Genomic DNA, 16,587 nt, shown 5'->3' with positions numbered 1-16,587 from the left:
GCAAATGGTACCATAGCCAAACCTATGGGGATGCTCAAGGATCTTAAGATCAAAGTTCTAGGACACAAGGTACGACATACGTTCATTGTAATGGATTTCTCTAAACACCTTATGTCATATGAAATGATTTTAGGACAACCATTCATGAGGGAAGCACAAATGGTTCATGATTGGTCTAAAAATCATGTCTATTTGCAATTCCAAGACTCTGTCCTTAGAGTGGATTTGGTGACTGGTAAGGTACACCCCTTAGGGAGTAAAACCATTATTGATCATCGCTCTTACACCACAGTTCACTCGGCCCCACTACAATATTGTTACACTTGTAAGAAGGATACAGACATTGGCCAAGATTCTCCTTACATGGATGTGTTACCGGGTATGACGGAATCAAACAACGTAGACTGGGTACACCTAGCTGCAACCATAGATACCTGGGGAAATAGAGGAACCACTTGGGTCACACCAGAGGGGGAAGAGGTACCACAAATTGCACCTCTGAACATGATAAGTGCCATACATGCATCTTCTAAGGGCAAGGCAATTGTGGACCAATCTGACAGTGACACCGATAGCTCAATAGAAGACTTTAACCAACACGACTCAGACACTGACTTCCAGAGTGAAACGGATTCTGAATCTCATGAATTAGAGAGTGGAGCAAGTTCAGAGTCAAAACATTCGGAAGGACTGAGCACATCAACCGATGATAGCTCCTCCGAGAGTGAAGAGGACACCAACGAGGACTCCTTTAGTGAGCCAGATCTAAATGCAAATCAAAAGCAGGTCTCAAATAAGAAAAAGAAAAACTTTAAGAGGCGTCGATATCGAGCCAATGTACGTGCTAGGATAAAAAAGAAGAGATCCTCAGCAGAATGGCTCAGTTATATAGGAGCATGTGATGCTCATCGAAAATTGGTAGACGATTGGGGTGAATATCTCCAAAATGTTATGTGGTGTAGACCGCGACCCCATGACATAGCCCAATTAGAGATCATAGACAAGCCAAAGTTGAGCCGCACTGCAAGGAGGCGTCAAAACCAAGAGTTAGCTCGACAACACAAGAAAGCAGAAATAGAAGCACAGACCAAAGCACAACCAGAATCCACAGACTTGCATCCTGCACCAGAAAATTTCAAATCTTACACCACAGGGGAAGCAAAGGTTGTGTACACAAAAGCCCAAAGAATACCTATCGATGGGAATAATGGAATCTATGATGGTCCGGCAATAGTTAAAGAAATAGAATTAGCCGACCCCGGTGAAGAATCAAAACCTGTTTTTATTGCCCAAGAGCTCACAGAAGTTGAAGAGGCGGTCCGCAAAGAGCTTCTCAAGGAATTCAAGGACATATTCGCTTGGACATACCCGATGAATCCTAAGTACGCAAAGATCATTCAAGAAGAACTAGAAAAGCTTATCAAATGTGGGTTCATATATCCTATTGAACACTCTGAATGGGTGTCTCCAATAGTTATCGTGCCAAAAAAGAATGGGAAACTCAGGGTGTGCGTGGACCTCAAAAAAGTTAATGTAGCTACTAGAAGAGACCATTACCCCCTACCATATTCCGAACATGTACTCGAAAGAGTTGCAGGCAAGGAAGCTTATAGCTTTCTAGATGGGTACTCAGGCTACAACCAAATCACGATAGCGCTAGAGGACCAAGCTAAAACTGCCTTCATCACGGAATTTGGCGTGTTTGCATTTCGTGTGATGGCTTTTGGCTTAACAAATGCCCCTGCTACATTCCAACGTTTAATAAACACTGCTTTTAAAGAATATTTGAGAGAGTTTTGTGAAGCTTTCTTAGACGACCTTTGTGTTTACTCTTCTTGGAAAGAACATCTATCATGTTTGCGGAAGGTGTTTGAAAAGTGTAGGTTATATCGTATCTCATTGAACCCGTTCAAATGCCAATTTTGGGTCAAGCATGGAGTTATTTTAGGGAATATAGTATCTAAGAATGGTATCTCAACCGATGAGAGCAAAATTAAAGTGATTCTAGAGTTACCACCACCAACCAATTACAAGGGAGTTCAAAGGTTCATGGGACACGTGGGTTATTATCGACGGTTTATTTTATTTTTCGTTGAGATAGCACATCCTTTGTACAAGCTTCTCATTGAATTTAAATGGACTGAAGAGTGTGACCAGGCCTATGAACAATTGAAGAAAATACTAGCAAGTGCTCCGATTTTAAGGACACCTAACTGGGATGTCATTTTCCATGTGCATATTGATGCATCAAACTTTGCTATTGGGTGTGTTCTCACTCAACCAGGAGAACATAAATTGGACTATCCCATTAGCTTTGCAAGCCGTCAATTGAACGATGCTGAAAGGAACTACACCACTACAGAGCGAGAAGGTTTCGCAATGGTTTATGCAGTAAAGAAATTTCGCTACTACCTTCTGGCAAACAAGTTTGTATTTTATGTGGATCATCAAGCGTTGCTGTATCTGGTAAACAAGCCATGCTCCACAGGAAGAATCACACGATGGTTGTTAATTCTTCTGGAGTTTGATTTCACGATTGTAGTGAGACCTGGTAAAAGGCACATCATGGCTGATCATTTGTCTCGCATACCCAATGGTGAAGCCCCTACATGAGTTGATGATGAATTACCCGATACTTCCCTATTCATAGTTGAGACTATGCCTGAATGGAGTGAGAACATTGTTAACTTTTTAGTTAATGGTTTTCCACCCAAGGAACTTCGTAAGGATGTCGCTCGAAGGCTAGTAAAAGAATGTGAACCCTATTGTTTGATTGCCGGAACTCTGTATAGACTAGGCAAGGACGATATTCTTAGGCGTTGTGCCCGCGAGGATGAATATTTGTATATCTTGCAAGAAGCACATATGGGCATAGCAGGAGGACATTTTTCAGGAGATTTGATTGCTAGAAAGGTGCTGCAATCAGGCTATTGGTGGCCAACTTTATTTAAGGATGCATCACTTTTTACAAAAGGGTGTGATGAGTGCCAACGTTACAAGACCACATAGTGCAAAGACAGAATGCCCTTAAATCCTATTAAAGTAACCCAACCATTTGAAAAATGGGGCTTAGACTTTGTAGGTCCAATTAGTCCCACAGCTCGCAACACTCAATCTCGATATATTCTAGTTGCTACGGACTATGTAACAAAGTGGGCTGAAGCTAAGGCTTCACAAAAAGCTGACGCGAGGACAACAGCTAAGTTTCTTTTTGAGAACATTATCACAAGATTTGGTTGCCCTTTTGAAATTGTTAGTGATAATGGTACCCATTTTATAAATGAGGTAATAAGAGAGCTTACCACGACCTTTATGATATCCCACCATAAGTCTACACCTTATTACCCGCAAGCTAATGGACAAGACGAGAGCACCAACAAGACTCTAATCTCTATTTTAACCAAGACGGTAGAAGCTTATCGCACTAATTGGGATTTGAAGTTGGCATCTGCTCTATGGGCTTATCGTACTGCTTATAAAGTGGCTATTAATTGTACGCCATTCAAAATGGTATACGGCCAAGAAGCGGTTATGCCTTGGGATTTTGTCATTCCTAGTCTTAGGGTAGCTTCGCAAGAAGGATGGAATGGTAACCCCTTAACCGAGCGTTTGTATATCTTAGAAAAACTAGACGAAGAGAGACAGTTGGCTGTGCAAATTGATCTTGTGGAAAAGGATAGGAGAAAGAAGTGGTTTGATCGCCATGTGAAGGATAAGGACATCAAAGTTGGTGATAAAGTCCTTATGTATGGAGTACGTAAAGAGAAGAAAAAGTTGAAATATGCTGGTAAAGGACCATATAGAGTATGTGAAATTACCCCACAAGGTACCCTTCATGTGGAAACTCTTGATGGAGTTGAAACCATTGGATTCCTCAATGGGAGTAAATTCAAAAGATATTATGATCCTTTAAGCCAAGAAGAACTACGGGCCATTCATCAAAAGAAGGCCGCCAAAGCACAAACTGAGTTAAACAAGATACAAGCTCAAGCTGAGGCTAAGGAGCGACAACAACGTATAAGACAAAAACGAGAGGCTAACCTTGGAGTCACAAATGCATTCCACGTGGAAATCGAAGAGGATGGGTTGGACTCTGACACACCTCTACGATACCCTATTGAGTTAAATAGTGCCCATGGAAAAGTGCTATATAACGCCTTATTGGACACGGGTGCTAAATATAATCTGCTATCCTATGGGGTGTGGTGTCAGTTAGGGAAGCCACCTCTATCTGAGAGTATTATCCAAGTCAAGGGTGTCAACAAGAAAAAAACTACGGTTTTTGGAATCTGGCACACTTCTGTCAGTTATGACAATGGAATTGTAGCTCAAGACTTTTTGGTCATGCCTACTGGAACTATGGAGGGTAATATAAACCTAGGCCGCACGTGGATGATAGCCACCAAATGCACTATTGATTGGGGGACTGGGGGTGTTACAATGCAAAAACCAACTCTTAGCCCTACCACTCAAGCCATAGTCCTTGAGATATTGCCTAAGGAAATAAAATCCAAGACATTGCATGTCCAGGAGGTTGAACCATACGGCCCCATAGCCCAACTCTCTAGAGCTTCAACTGATGTAGTTAAAAGAAATCTCGAGACACACAAGAACCATCCTAATATAACAGAGAAAACATACAAGTGGGTCCCTAAAGCTTCTGTAGTGAGCATGGTTGATGCAAAAAAACGGAAACCTCGTAAGAACCGTCCCACTCACTCCAAGAAATGTAAAGAAACGTTGCGTTGGATTCCTAAACGACTATTGGAAGCCCAAGGATACTATGAAGGAAATGATCAAATCTGGGTGCCCAAACGTAAAGTGTACTCTTACTTGTCACCTGGCCCATGTAAACCCAATCCCGTGGCTCCAAAACAAATTGAAAATCGCGGAAAGGAAAAAATCATGGAATGTTACACACCCGCTCTAGAGCTAGTTTGGGTACCAAAGAAAGAACGATTTCTTCCACCTAGCTTAGGAACAGGGAAATCAAATGAAGCTTCTTGCTCTTCATGTAGTTTCTATACGCAAATTGAAGCTTCGACACAACCTCCACCTACCACTGTACATATCCATACAAGCATGAAAGAGTTTGCACCTCCCGGGGTAAGTTCACCACCTACAACAATGTTGCAAATAAAATCATGGGAGAGTACCTTACCACCCTTGCAACTAGATGAAACACATAATGCGGTCGAAAACTATTGGTTAAAGCCTTCACCCATAACAACTTGGAACAATTGGTTTCAAAAGGTGACGACCTCATTCCAAAAGGTATGATCTACCCAAGGAAGGGGGAAGTGTTTGCTAACATCAATCATTCACTCGCTCCCCTCTCAAACTTCCTCCCTGACCTCTCAATTCCAATCTTAGGGAATGTATATATATATAGCCTTATACTCACAAAAAACAAAAATAGTAAAGAGCAAGAGCGACTAGCAACGAGAGAGCACCCTATCAGATCTTACATATAAGTCCAAATTCACTGTGTCAATTCAAGCAACACACAAAAACAACTCTTATGTTTTAAAGGCCTAACCAAATCTATCTGTCTTGTCAGAAATGGCTACTTCACCAAAGGCATGCACTTGTATTTTTGATGAAAGGTACCCTTTGTCTTTTCCTCAAGTGTTCTACGTATGCTACCCTATACTTTCTTGCGAATGGGATTTGATAGAGAGCCTTGCATGTGAGAGAAATTTTGAGGAGTTAGAATGGATGATACGTCTATGGCTAACTAGTGATCCCTACCCAGTAGCGAATGTGTCTCCAGTGGCACATGCTTATTCTTTTGCACAAGATGAGTATCCACGCATCGTGAGGTTCTTGATTAGCATGCTTGCACAAGAGGATGATGAAGAGGAACTAATAGAGACCGAGGAAGACTATGGCCTCACGGACAATGATTTTATTTATCTAGATGATGAGGATAGAGGCCTAGCCTTAGGGTGGCCACCAATTTTATATAATATCCTCTTTCCTTGATTCTAAAAGGGGTGACAGATAGGTAGGTTAGGGGTCTAGATTGTGTTTTGAGTTTGTTTTTTAGGAGTTTTAATTTTTCACACTGACATGCCTCCTAGAGGTATAGTGCCTGTTTTTGGATGTGTTAGGTAGGACTTATATGGATCTCCATCCACATGGCTGAGGACATCTGCTTCAACGAAATGAGCCACTCCATACCTCCAGGTGTACTACTTTCCATGATTCATGTTGGTGGATATGTGTAATTGCTAATAATGATTTTTCATGCTTTGTTTGAGTGCAATAGTTATGATTGTTATCTGCCATTATAGATGTATAAATTTGTCTTTGCTTAAGTTGATTGAACTCCAGTTTAATCTTATGGATGAGCTTGGAGATTAGGAGACCGTGACTTTAGGTTAACTCATTTACTTGACCACTAGGCCTAGCTAATAAAATTATCCGAGTATTTGAGACCTTAGGAATGTTTTAGGCAGAGAAAGGCTTGCTCACTTAAACAACAAAAAACACTAGTGCGAATACCAAGGAAATGGAAGCAAAAAAAAACATAAGTGCCACAAATGAAAAATCTTACGCTGGAAGAGAAATCCTGGCTTGAATCGGTACTTCACTCACATGTATTGTCTATGGTACTAGAGCCCTAGAGGTTCCCAGTGTGGGCGCTTTTCCTTGAGAAGCAAAAAACCCCGGATATACAAAATAAGCACACACGTCACATGATTGTGACCCAAAGTAAAAAAGTATTTTAAAAAAAAGAAAAAAAAAGAAAAATTAAAAGACTTCCATTGAGCTTACAATTAACATTTCAAGCTTTTGTTTGCAGTTGTGAGAGCGAGTTGGCTAATCAAAGCTGAAAAGCATAACTAGGGAATCTTGCATTTAGATAATCTTCTTAGCTTAGCTAGTACTAGAGTAGTTGTTTTAACCTTAGTCATAGCTAACTAATTGATAGACTCACCCATAATCTCAAAACTCTTGATTAATTAATTTACTCAAAGTGCAATTTATTTGTCCTTAATGGCAGTCTAACATTTCATAAATCTTGCATTTACTCATTTCCACATGTACTTTACATTCCCCTCATGATTTATGGCAATATAATTCCGCTTGCTAAAACAGTGACTTTGCCTTGCAGATTCAAATCTAGATGCTCTACAACATGGACATACCAAGCTTCAACTCAATAGCTTCCGAGGACGGAATCTACATCAGGAAGGGGGGCAATGTTAACCCTCGTGCTCACGGACACCCTATCACCTACGACGGACACCGTAACCGTATTATTTATTTAAGTAGAGTCAGGCACCGGGCTTGTCGGTCCAATAGGGAAAGGTAGAGTGACCGCCGATGAGAGGCGCACTCTAACACGAACATGCTAGGGTTAGTTGGCTAAGCATGGGCGCCCAAGTGTGAATGGGGTGAGCTCACATAAAAGCCAATTAAACCTTAAATTGAGTCATTCTCTCATTGTGCAATAGAAGCTTCTCTTGCTCCATCTCCACCTTCTCCTTCAACATCTCCTTGTGTGTGTGCGTGAGAGAGAGAGAGAGAGAGAGAGAGAGTGTGTGAGAGTGTGTGTGCGATCGAGCGTTGCGGCGGCACGACGGCGGTGAGGTGGTTGAGCACGGCGTAGCGGCGTCTCCCTCTTCTTCGCGGCGCGGGAATCCTTCATTCGCAACTACGCAGGAAGGTGAGTGACACACCGTTCTTCCTTGTGAGCTTGTCTGTTGTATGACTGTGTGCTAGGAGCCTTTGTGGCTCGCACACGGCGCGTAGCAAGTCCCTAGCCTTGACAAACCATAACAAGTTGAGGCTTCACTGAATGAGGAAATTATGATGCAAAAAGGTGCTCCAAAACTGCGGTGCTTCAATTTATAGCTTAACACATATCAACTGACTTGCCTTAGTCATACCCAATTACATCCTTGCCCAAGACAAGTACCGATTCTCAATTCAATCGTGCAATCAATCAATACTCACGCCATTGTCATTACATACCCTGGCTACATATGCACACTACGTCATGCCCTTCTATAGAACCTGTAAATGGCTACTCTCAAACAATTTGGCATGTTGAAGCTTTTGATTTTCCTGAACCTCACGCGTTCTTTGCTTGCTACCCACACACTGCCTATGCAAAGAAGTTACATTCACCATCTTCTAGGGCAGAGTGCATGTGCAAGCTCAAAAGAAATCACAAACCTTGGCTTCAACATGCCATGAGCCTCACGAGCCTTCTCTACAACTCACCTCCTTCTCAGTCTTCTTTGGAGATGGAATTTTTTATTGGTTCTAGTTTCATTTTCCTTTTTAATAAATCAAAAGGACATCTGAATACCACTTGTCCACTTCACATTCAAAGTTTATACAGCCAAGATTTTGCTACTGTATCTTTCCTGAGCACCACCCAAGAATGAGCATTTCTCACATTAGCTGCATTTGTGATTGCATTTTGTGCTCTAGACACTACTAGGATAAAAAATTCTTGGTTGAACCTCCCAAGTTTCAAAATGGTCAAGGAGTATCTAGAAGAACTTGACGACCAAGGTTTACATAACCAGAAAGCTAAGTTAAAAGGGTATTTGATGAAAAAGAATCTACAAAACAAGAGAGTAGGAACTAGAGGACAAATTTCTATCAAGCATATGGTATTATCCTTACCTTTCTCAAGGACAACTACATCCGCTACCTAAGTGAGTGTAAAACTCATCAAGATGCTTGGCTAACCCTAGAACAACACTTTGAAGAAAAAATTAAAAGATTTGAAATTGCACTAAAAATGAAACTTTATGCACTCCCAATGGATACTAGAGAATATGTAGCCTCCTTAGTAAATAGGATGAGAAGAATTTGTAATCAACTTACCTATATCCAATGCCCTATATATGATCAAGATATAGTATTCGTACTTCTCAAAGTCATGGCCAATAGTACTAATAGCCATTTTTTGGCAATTCTAAATTTTCATAGAGAGCTACTACACCCTATCAAATCACTCAAATACTGTGGTTATCCTCACCCTTTCATTGTACATAGGCGTGTGTGAGTTACGGGACTTTCCCCATATCTCCTTAAAAACCCTCAATTAGCTAGTCACTGGGCTAGTTGAGCCAAAAAAGGAAAAAAGAAAAGTATATTATGGCCTTTTTTGTGTGTAAATATGTCATTGTATATATGGCCTAAATATATGTATTTTTAGATTTATTTTGGTATTTTATTTAAATATTTATACCCAAGTGTGTGTTTTATTAAACCTATGTACGCCTTCTTTCATCCTCTTGTACCATAAGTATAAATTTTTGCCAATGTGTACATACTCTAACCTCATATTTTTCTTTTATACAAATCATCCCCACATTTTCACCCTCACCCTTGTGAAAACAAAATCAATTTCTACTCCCTTAGTCACGTTCATTACATTATTTTGATTTTCACTAGTGAGATATGAATTTTATATGTGGACCCAATCTGCCCACTTTTCTCACAAAGTAACCCATAGTCTTCTCTCAACTCCTTTCCTACTTCCACATACATACACACTCATTCCTCTCCATCCCTCACTAAAACCTGCAACTTTCATGTCTTCTTCCATCTTCTCTACTATTTCCATCTCCCCCTTTCTCCAAAGCTCAAAAATTATCATCTCTATACACATATAGCTCAAATTGAGCTATATGTGTATAGAGATGATAATTTTTGAGCTATGTAGTAAGGGAGAGATGGAAATGGTGAAGACGATGGAAAAAGCCATGAAAGTTGTAGATTTTAGTGCGGGATGGAGAGGAATAAGTGTATGTGGAAGTAGGAAAGGAGGTGAGAGAGACTATGGGTTACTTTGTGAGAAAAGTGGGGAGACTGGGATCCACATATAAAATTCATATCTCAACGGTGATAGCTCTAAAAATTATGAAAACGTTTGAGGTGATTATCCAGCTTATGGACTACATTTTCTCTATTGATCATTTCTTCAAATTTTGAGCGGAGATAGGCACCAAAAATCTTACCAAAAAGCTTGTTTTTTTATGTCTGCAAAAGTCTTTTAGTGGCCCCCTCTTTTGTTGAATTTGCACAATGTATCCAAGAGTGAGCCCCTCCTTTGTCATATCATGATACAAATCATCCAAGCTACCTTTACACATGCATGGAGGAGGATTATTGGTGAATAAAGAAATATATACATGGTGGGACTTGTGTATGGACTATTCATAGATTTTAGCTCAATGAGAACATGATGTTAGAATAATGAGTAAATGAAAAAAATATGGAAGAATTATGGATATGGAAAAATATATTGGAATCATATGATATGGTCCCTCTTTTGTATTATTTTGGGTGAAAGAGGAAAAGGTATGCAAGTAAATGAAAATAATATAATGAACGTGACTAAGGGAGTAGAAATCAATTTTTTTTCACAAGGGTGAGGGTGAAAATGTGGGGGTGATTTGTATAAAATAAAAATATGAGGTTAGAGTATGCACACATTGGCAAAAGAATATACTTATGGTGCAAGAGGATGAAAGAAGGCATACATAGGTGTAATAAAACACACACTTAGGTATAAATATTAAAATAAAATACCAAAATAATTATAAAAAATCCCTATATTATCTACGCCATATATAAAACTTTGAAATATTTACACACAAAAAAGGCCATAATATACTGTTCTTTTTTTTTTGGCTCAACTAGCCCAATGACTAGCTAATTGAGGGTTTTTAAGGAGATATGGAGAAAGTCCCCTAACTCACACACGTCTATGTACAGTGAAAGGGTGAGGATAACCACAGTGTTTGAGTGATTTGATAGGGTGAGGTAGCTCACTATGGAAATTTTGAATAGCTGAAAAACGTCTATTAGTACCTTTGAACAAATAGTAATGGTCATCATGGAGAAGGTTCATGTACCCAGCTTAGAGGACACCATCAATTCACTTCAATACCATAAGAAGAAGAATAACCCAAAGAAGGACACTAGAGGAGCATTTTTGGTTTCATCCAACAAGTGCAATAAGTGTGGGAGACAGAACCTTGCTAACAAAGATTGACACATGCTCAATCCCACATGCTCAATCCATGCACTATTTTCAAGAAGACAAGACACCCACCTTTTAGATGATTCATGGAAGGTGAATAAGGAGATCAAAAACCAAGTAAGAGAACCTTCAATCCAAGGGACAAAGGCAAAGGACAAATTCATCTTGTGCAAGAAAAGGACATCATCATAGGATAAAAACACTAGAGCATATCACTACTAGTCATCATTAGCATACTGCCAAATGAATGCCACTAACATCAATCCACTCTAGCGCACTTGATCTTATCACTAGTGGGTTCCTTCTTGGGAATATTTTAGGCTTTGAAAAATAGATGAAGTACATCATTCGTGGGCTTTACAAGCTGGCTGACAAGGGATTTCCATTAGGTCATCATACCTATGAAATCGATGAGATCATCCTTCAGCATTGAGAGGGAGTCTTTATTTTTAGTGTCATGGAGCACTGACTTCCATGCAACCCATGTCTTTCTTTTTAGTGTCACTAAGAACTGACTTCCATTCAACCCATAAGGTAGTGATTTTCTCATATCAATATCTGATGTAGTCTACTATCTAAATGTTCCTCATTTCTCTGTAGGCTCAATATAGATTGGGTAGAACCTTGAGAGTTCAACTTCCCTCATTGGCAATGCATACAATAGAACCGGGGAATCTCATGTTGCTTTTATGTAATTCATGACAATCTCACTTTTGGGTATTATTTTCCTCAAGATTCTTACCAGCTAGAACATTCTCTTTAATTCTTGTTCCTTCTCCTTGATTGTCACTTTGGCTAGTCTTTGTTTGCTATTGGACTCATTATTTTCTAGCCTGGCAATGACCCTTTGATCCAATATCCTTCAAGAAATCTATAGCTTTTGGAGTGTTCCCTTGATTTCAATTTTGATATCCTACATGCACCAATAAGAAATCTAATTTCCTAAAAGCACTTCTAATTGAATTCCCAAGCTCTACACATTTATTGTTGTTAGCTTTCTTATCTCAGGGCTTCCGTCTATATCATTTTGTGGAATCATGTAGTCAAGAATTTTTTCTGAAACTTATACTACATCTGGGTGAGGAGGCACCTACCATGCCTATTTCTTGTGATATCTCAAATCCTCCCATTGATTTACCATTCTCATGGCCCCAACAAACAACATCTCATATCCTTTTAGATGTGAATAAGCATCTTGTTTGCAAAATAAATACAATCTAGAATTGTTTTTCTCTACAAAGCTTTTTATTTAGATTAAGATATTGATTTAAAGCGGTAGATTTGGTCTAACTCAATCTTCATTTGGATGTCTTTCCCCTTATTCTTGCATAAAAACACCATCTAATTCTATGTCTATTGGTTAGGGGTATGGTCTAGTGGGTTGTTAAGTGTTTGCAATGCTTTGGTAAACCTCCATACATTAGGAAATCATACACTTCTTGTCATTCTAAATGTGGTAATTCAACCATCATAGTCTTAAACAAGTTAACATCTACTAGCTAAATGAATATAATGAGATGCCTTTGGTGCTTTTGGACAAAAGATTAGAAGATTTCATAGATCATTTAGAGGGGCTTTTACAAGAGACACAAAAATAAGCACGACGAATCACTAAGAACACTACATTACCTGGAAAATGCAAGCAAAAATAAGAAAAAAGATTAAAAATTTCCATCTACTCATTCAGTATAGAAGTACAATTTCAAAAACGTCACCTGTTCATTCAAAACAAGTGTCTTTTTCATATGGTAGACATCAATCACTTGATAAGGAGTGCATCATAATTTGTTTAGAATCATAGAATCATGATTTGGAGTCGGAGTTTGATAATTTTACCACCACCATTGCACTTCAAACTCCTAAAAAACTAAGAAACAACTGTGTGCTTGCCTCAATTGAACACCTAGAGAGGTCAAAAAGACTCAAAATTCCTCCAAGGGAGCTTTCTCCTGACAACGCACATAGGGCTTTTGGCTGAGGGCCACAAGCCATCCACGTGTTGTAAGGAGAAAGCCCCTTGGAGCTATTTTTGGGACTTTTGACCTCTTCAAAGTGTGATTGAGACTTTTTTTTCCCTTTTTACCTCTCCAAGTGACCAATTAAGGATCTAAGATAATTCTCTCCTCATGGCATGCAAAAGGCTTTTGGCCCTCAGCCAAAATTCCTTTCCACTCCGTGAGGAGAAATCCTACTTAGAGGCATTTTTTGGTCTTGTTGACCTCTTTGAGTGTCTCATTGAGGCAAGTAGATAGAACTTTCTTAGGTTTTGGGCATTTTGGATGCAGTACATGTGTTAAAATCATTAAATGCCACCTCCAAATGATAGTTCTACAAATTCATGCTAATGTAGCTACCGTTTTGATAAAAAAAATTCAATTTTATATTCACTTTTGAGAGTGTTTAGTTGTTCTTTTGGATGTTCTCAATAAATGCATGCACCTTCCTCTAAATGAAATGAAAAATCTCCTAATGAGTCAGCAGCACAATGTGTCTTTCTAGGCTTATGAAAAATTGAAAAGTCAAACTCTAAGAGGAACATCATCGACTTGATTAACCTTCCCTAAATGATAACTTTATTTATCAAATACAATAGATCTCATAATCTACATAGAAGTGAAATAGATTTCCCAACAAATTTTGTATGAATTTTCTTGCATTGAACACCATGCCCAATGCCTCCCTTTCAACGGTCAATACACGAGCTTGTGTTACTCTACAAGTACCGTTCTTCTTACTCTTGACAGTGGTTGAGTTTTGACTCCCATTTTTACACAGGTTGTGTATGCTGTGGCTTTCTGGCACATTGCTCATTCATTGACACATGTTGACAGCAGTTTTTCACTCACATATGTATGTCTTTTGTGGCGCCATTGAGTGATACTTCGGCTAGAGAGGTTTGGATCTGTGTATGACTTTGTGAGGTGATTCCAGATGATTACATTCCCAGATTTTCCATTTGGGAATTTGTTGTTGTGTCCATTGCGATTTGCTGTTGAGTTTTTTGCTCCAGTTACAAGGAGACTCTATCAATTTTTTTCTAGATATGTATGCCTATTGCAGAGGCTAGTTAGCTTGACACTTTGCTCATCTTCTTTGCTTAAGACAATGGTTTGCTCTCGGGTGGGAGAGTCTTGTGATCTCGAAATTGTTTTCCATAGTTTTGGCATGGATATGGAGACGCTTCAGGTTAGAGGAGGTTCTCACTCATAATCACACGACTGACATGTTGGCACTACGGCCACAATGGGCATATTAGGCACCGTTGCTTCAGGCGTATGAGGCAGCGAAAGAGGCATATACATGGTGCTACTATGAGGATAGATTCTGGAGAGTTTGCATATGACAAGCATGTACGTTTTGAGTCTAGATTGCTTTCAGACTACTTTGTGTCTTGGGATAGCACATTGTCTACGCGTTTCTACCAGATGAGCATGTAGTTTTTCACATGACGCCATGTCGCGATTTGTTTTGCTCTTTCTCTAGTGGGAGACTTGGTTGTATACATTTTGTTGATGGTTCAGCATATGACATAGAGGGTGTTGGAGATGTATGCATGTCTTTACCTAGTAGTGCATTGCTTATGCTACGAGCTTTACGTTATGTACTAGGACTCAGCCAGAGTCTCATTTCAATGTGTCAGTTGCATAGTAGTGGACACTGTATACTGCTTCAAGAGCGGTCATTTCAGATGCATAGTGGATCACTAGTGATAGCCAGAGGTGCTAGGAGTGGTCTTGTATACCTTTGCATATTTCTAACACATGAGGCGATGTAGTCTCTGTGTATTTGCAGCCATGTTTGGAGCCAGTGAGACGGAGCATTTCTCTTTTGCAGATGTGCTACATGGAGAGCAGGTTGTGCATTTTTCTTGTGGTGACGTTCACACAGATAGTGGTATCTCTAGGGATGCATAACTTGGGTAGTCATCAGTTGAGGTTACATCAATTGAGGCAAAGATGGATGCATTGTTCTATGATGAATCTGATACGTTTGAGGGCTATAGTGTCCTTCTGACAGCTATGTGTGATTACAATGGTCTTGATTTCTTGGTTTTGTAGTCATTCTCAGCAGATATGCCTTTGCCAGACGATGCTGACATGGTGATGCATAGTCAGGTGGTTTGTGATGAGGATGCATATGGAACTAAGGTTGCTAATAGGGATAGGTTGGCACCCATATGTTAGAAGCTGGAAACACCCTACGGAAAATGATTGCTCGGCGGATTATTATTTGTTGTAATTATTCATTTATTGAGAAAACCCGACATTTCACCTTTGTAAATATTGGGGCTTACATAAGTTTCCAGATTGTATCCCAGTTTTGACATTTAGATTGAGTAGATGGTTAAATTGGAACATTAGGGTTTGAGATTGTAAGGTATTTATACCACTTTTGGACCTTAATGAGAAAACCTTTTGTCATTTTTTAAAAAAAAGTTTGAAGTCTGTGAGTGAGTGTACTATGTACGAGAGAGTGACAGATTCATCTTCACGCTACGCGCGCACCGGTGGTTGAAATCGAGTGCGGAAAAGTGCAACATGTTGCCCCCGACGAGAGCTACGTGCCAATACCTCCATTGCACGCGTACGGTCCGGTTTTGCGAGCTCCACCTATGAGCTTCATCTGGTGATTCGGTGAGCATACGTTATTCGTTTTTGCATTTCAGCATATCCACGCATTCGTATTGAGTAGAGCTACACATTAGGAGCTTTAGATTTCGGAAACGACAACCTAAAAATTTCGGCCAGACATCCTACTTGATTTTGCACCAGGTGTTTTGGGTTGGGGTTTTGGTTCATAGACCTTAGGTAGAGCGACCTGTTGGTGTTAGTAGGGTCTCCTTCAAGTTCTGTGGTGTTTCGAGATCGTTTGATGGGTATTTGGCTCTAGAAAGAGTTGTAGGAAATCTCCTCTTATGCACTCCTGAAGGCTGTAGCTTAGACATTGGGTAGAAACCTCTGTAGGAATTAGTTAGGAGTCGGTCTAGTGTAGGTTGACACCCTATGCTTGCTTCCACGCGCCTGCGGGTCGAGCTTCGTCCTTAGCTGACAAATCTTGTTAGGTAAGTTCTCACTATATTGACGTCTGTCACGGCGTATCCGTCCAGCATTGGCGCCGCTACCGGGGACAAAAACCCTAGGTAGGTGACCGAGACTAGTCCCGGAGGATAGGGATTCTTTGGCCTGCCAAGAGACTTTTTTTACATTTATATTGGATTAAAGGGTTTGGTGGAGGACTCTTTAGGTCTTAGAGGGAGTCTAGGGAGCGTGTGTTTGGCCTAAATCCTTCGACTTAGGTAGACTTAGGTGGTTTTTAGTTGAGTTGTGGTGTAGAGAATAGGAGTTGGAGTGGTAGAAGTGGTGAGAGGAGAGCTTGAGAGTCCGGAGAGGCCAGGAAGCAACCAAAACACCATTATCAACATTTCACATGATGAGTAGGAGTAGGGTAAGTAGGACATCATGATTCATGATCTAGAGCACTTCATGCATGTTATAATTGCTATTAGGTTCATCACAAGGTTGTAAAAGACGCAAAAGAGTGTTTGAAAGTTGAAGTGAAGTCCAAAAGTT

This window comes from Adiantum capillus-veneris, chromosome 5 (genome assembly GCF_014529385.1).
Source record: "Adiantum capillus-veneris isolate H3 chromosome 5, ASM1452938v2, whole genome shotgun sequence".
In the NCBI taxonomy this organism is placed as follows: Eukaryota; Viridiplantae; Streptophyta; class Polypodiopsida; order Polypodiales; family Pteridaceae; genus Adiantum; species Adiantum capillus-veneris.
The sequence above is the reverse complement of the archived record's forward strand: the minus strand, read 5'-3'. Positions refer to the sequence as shown.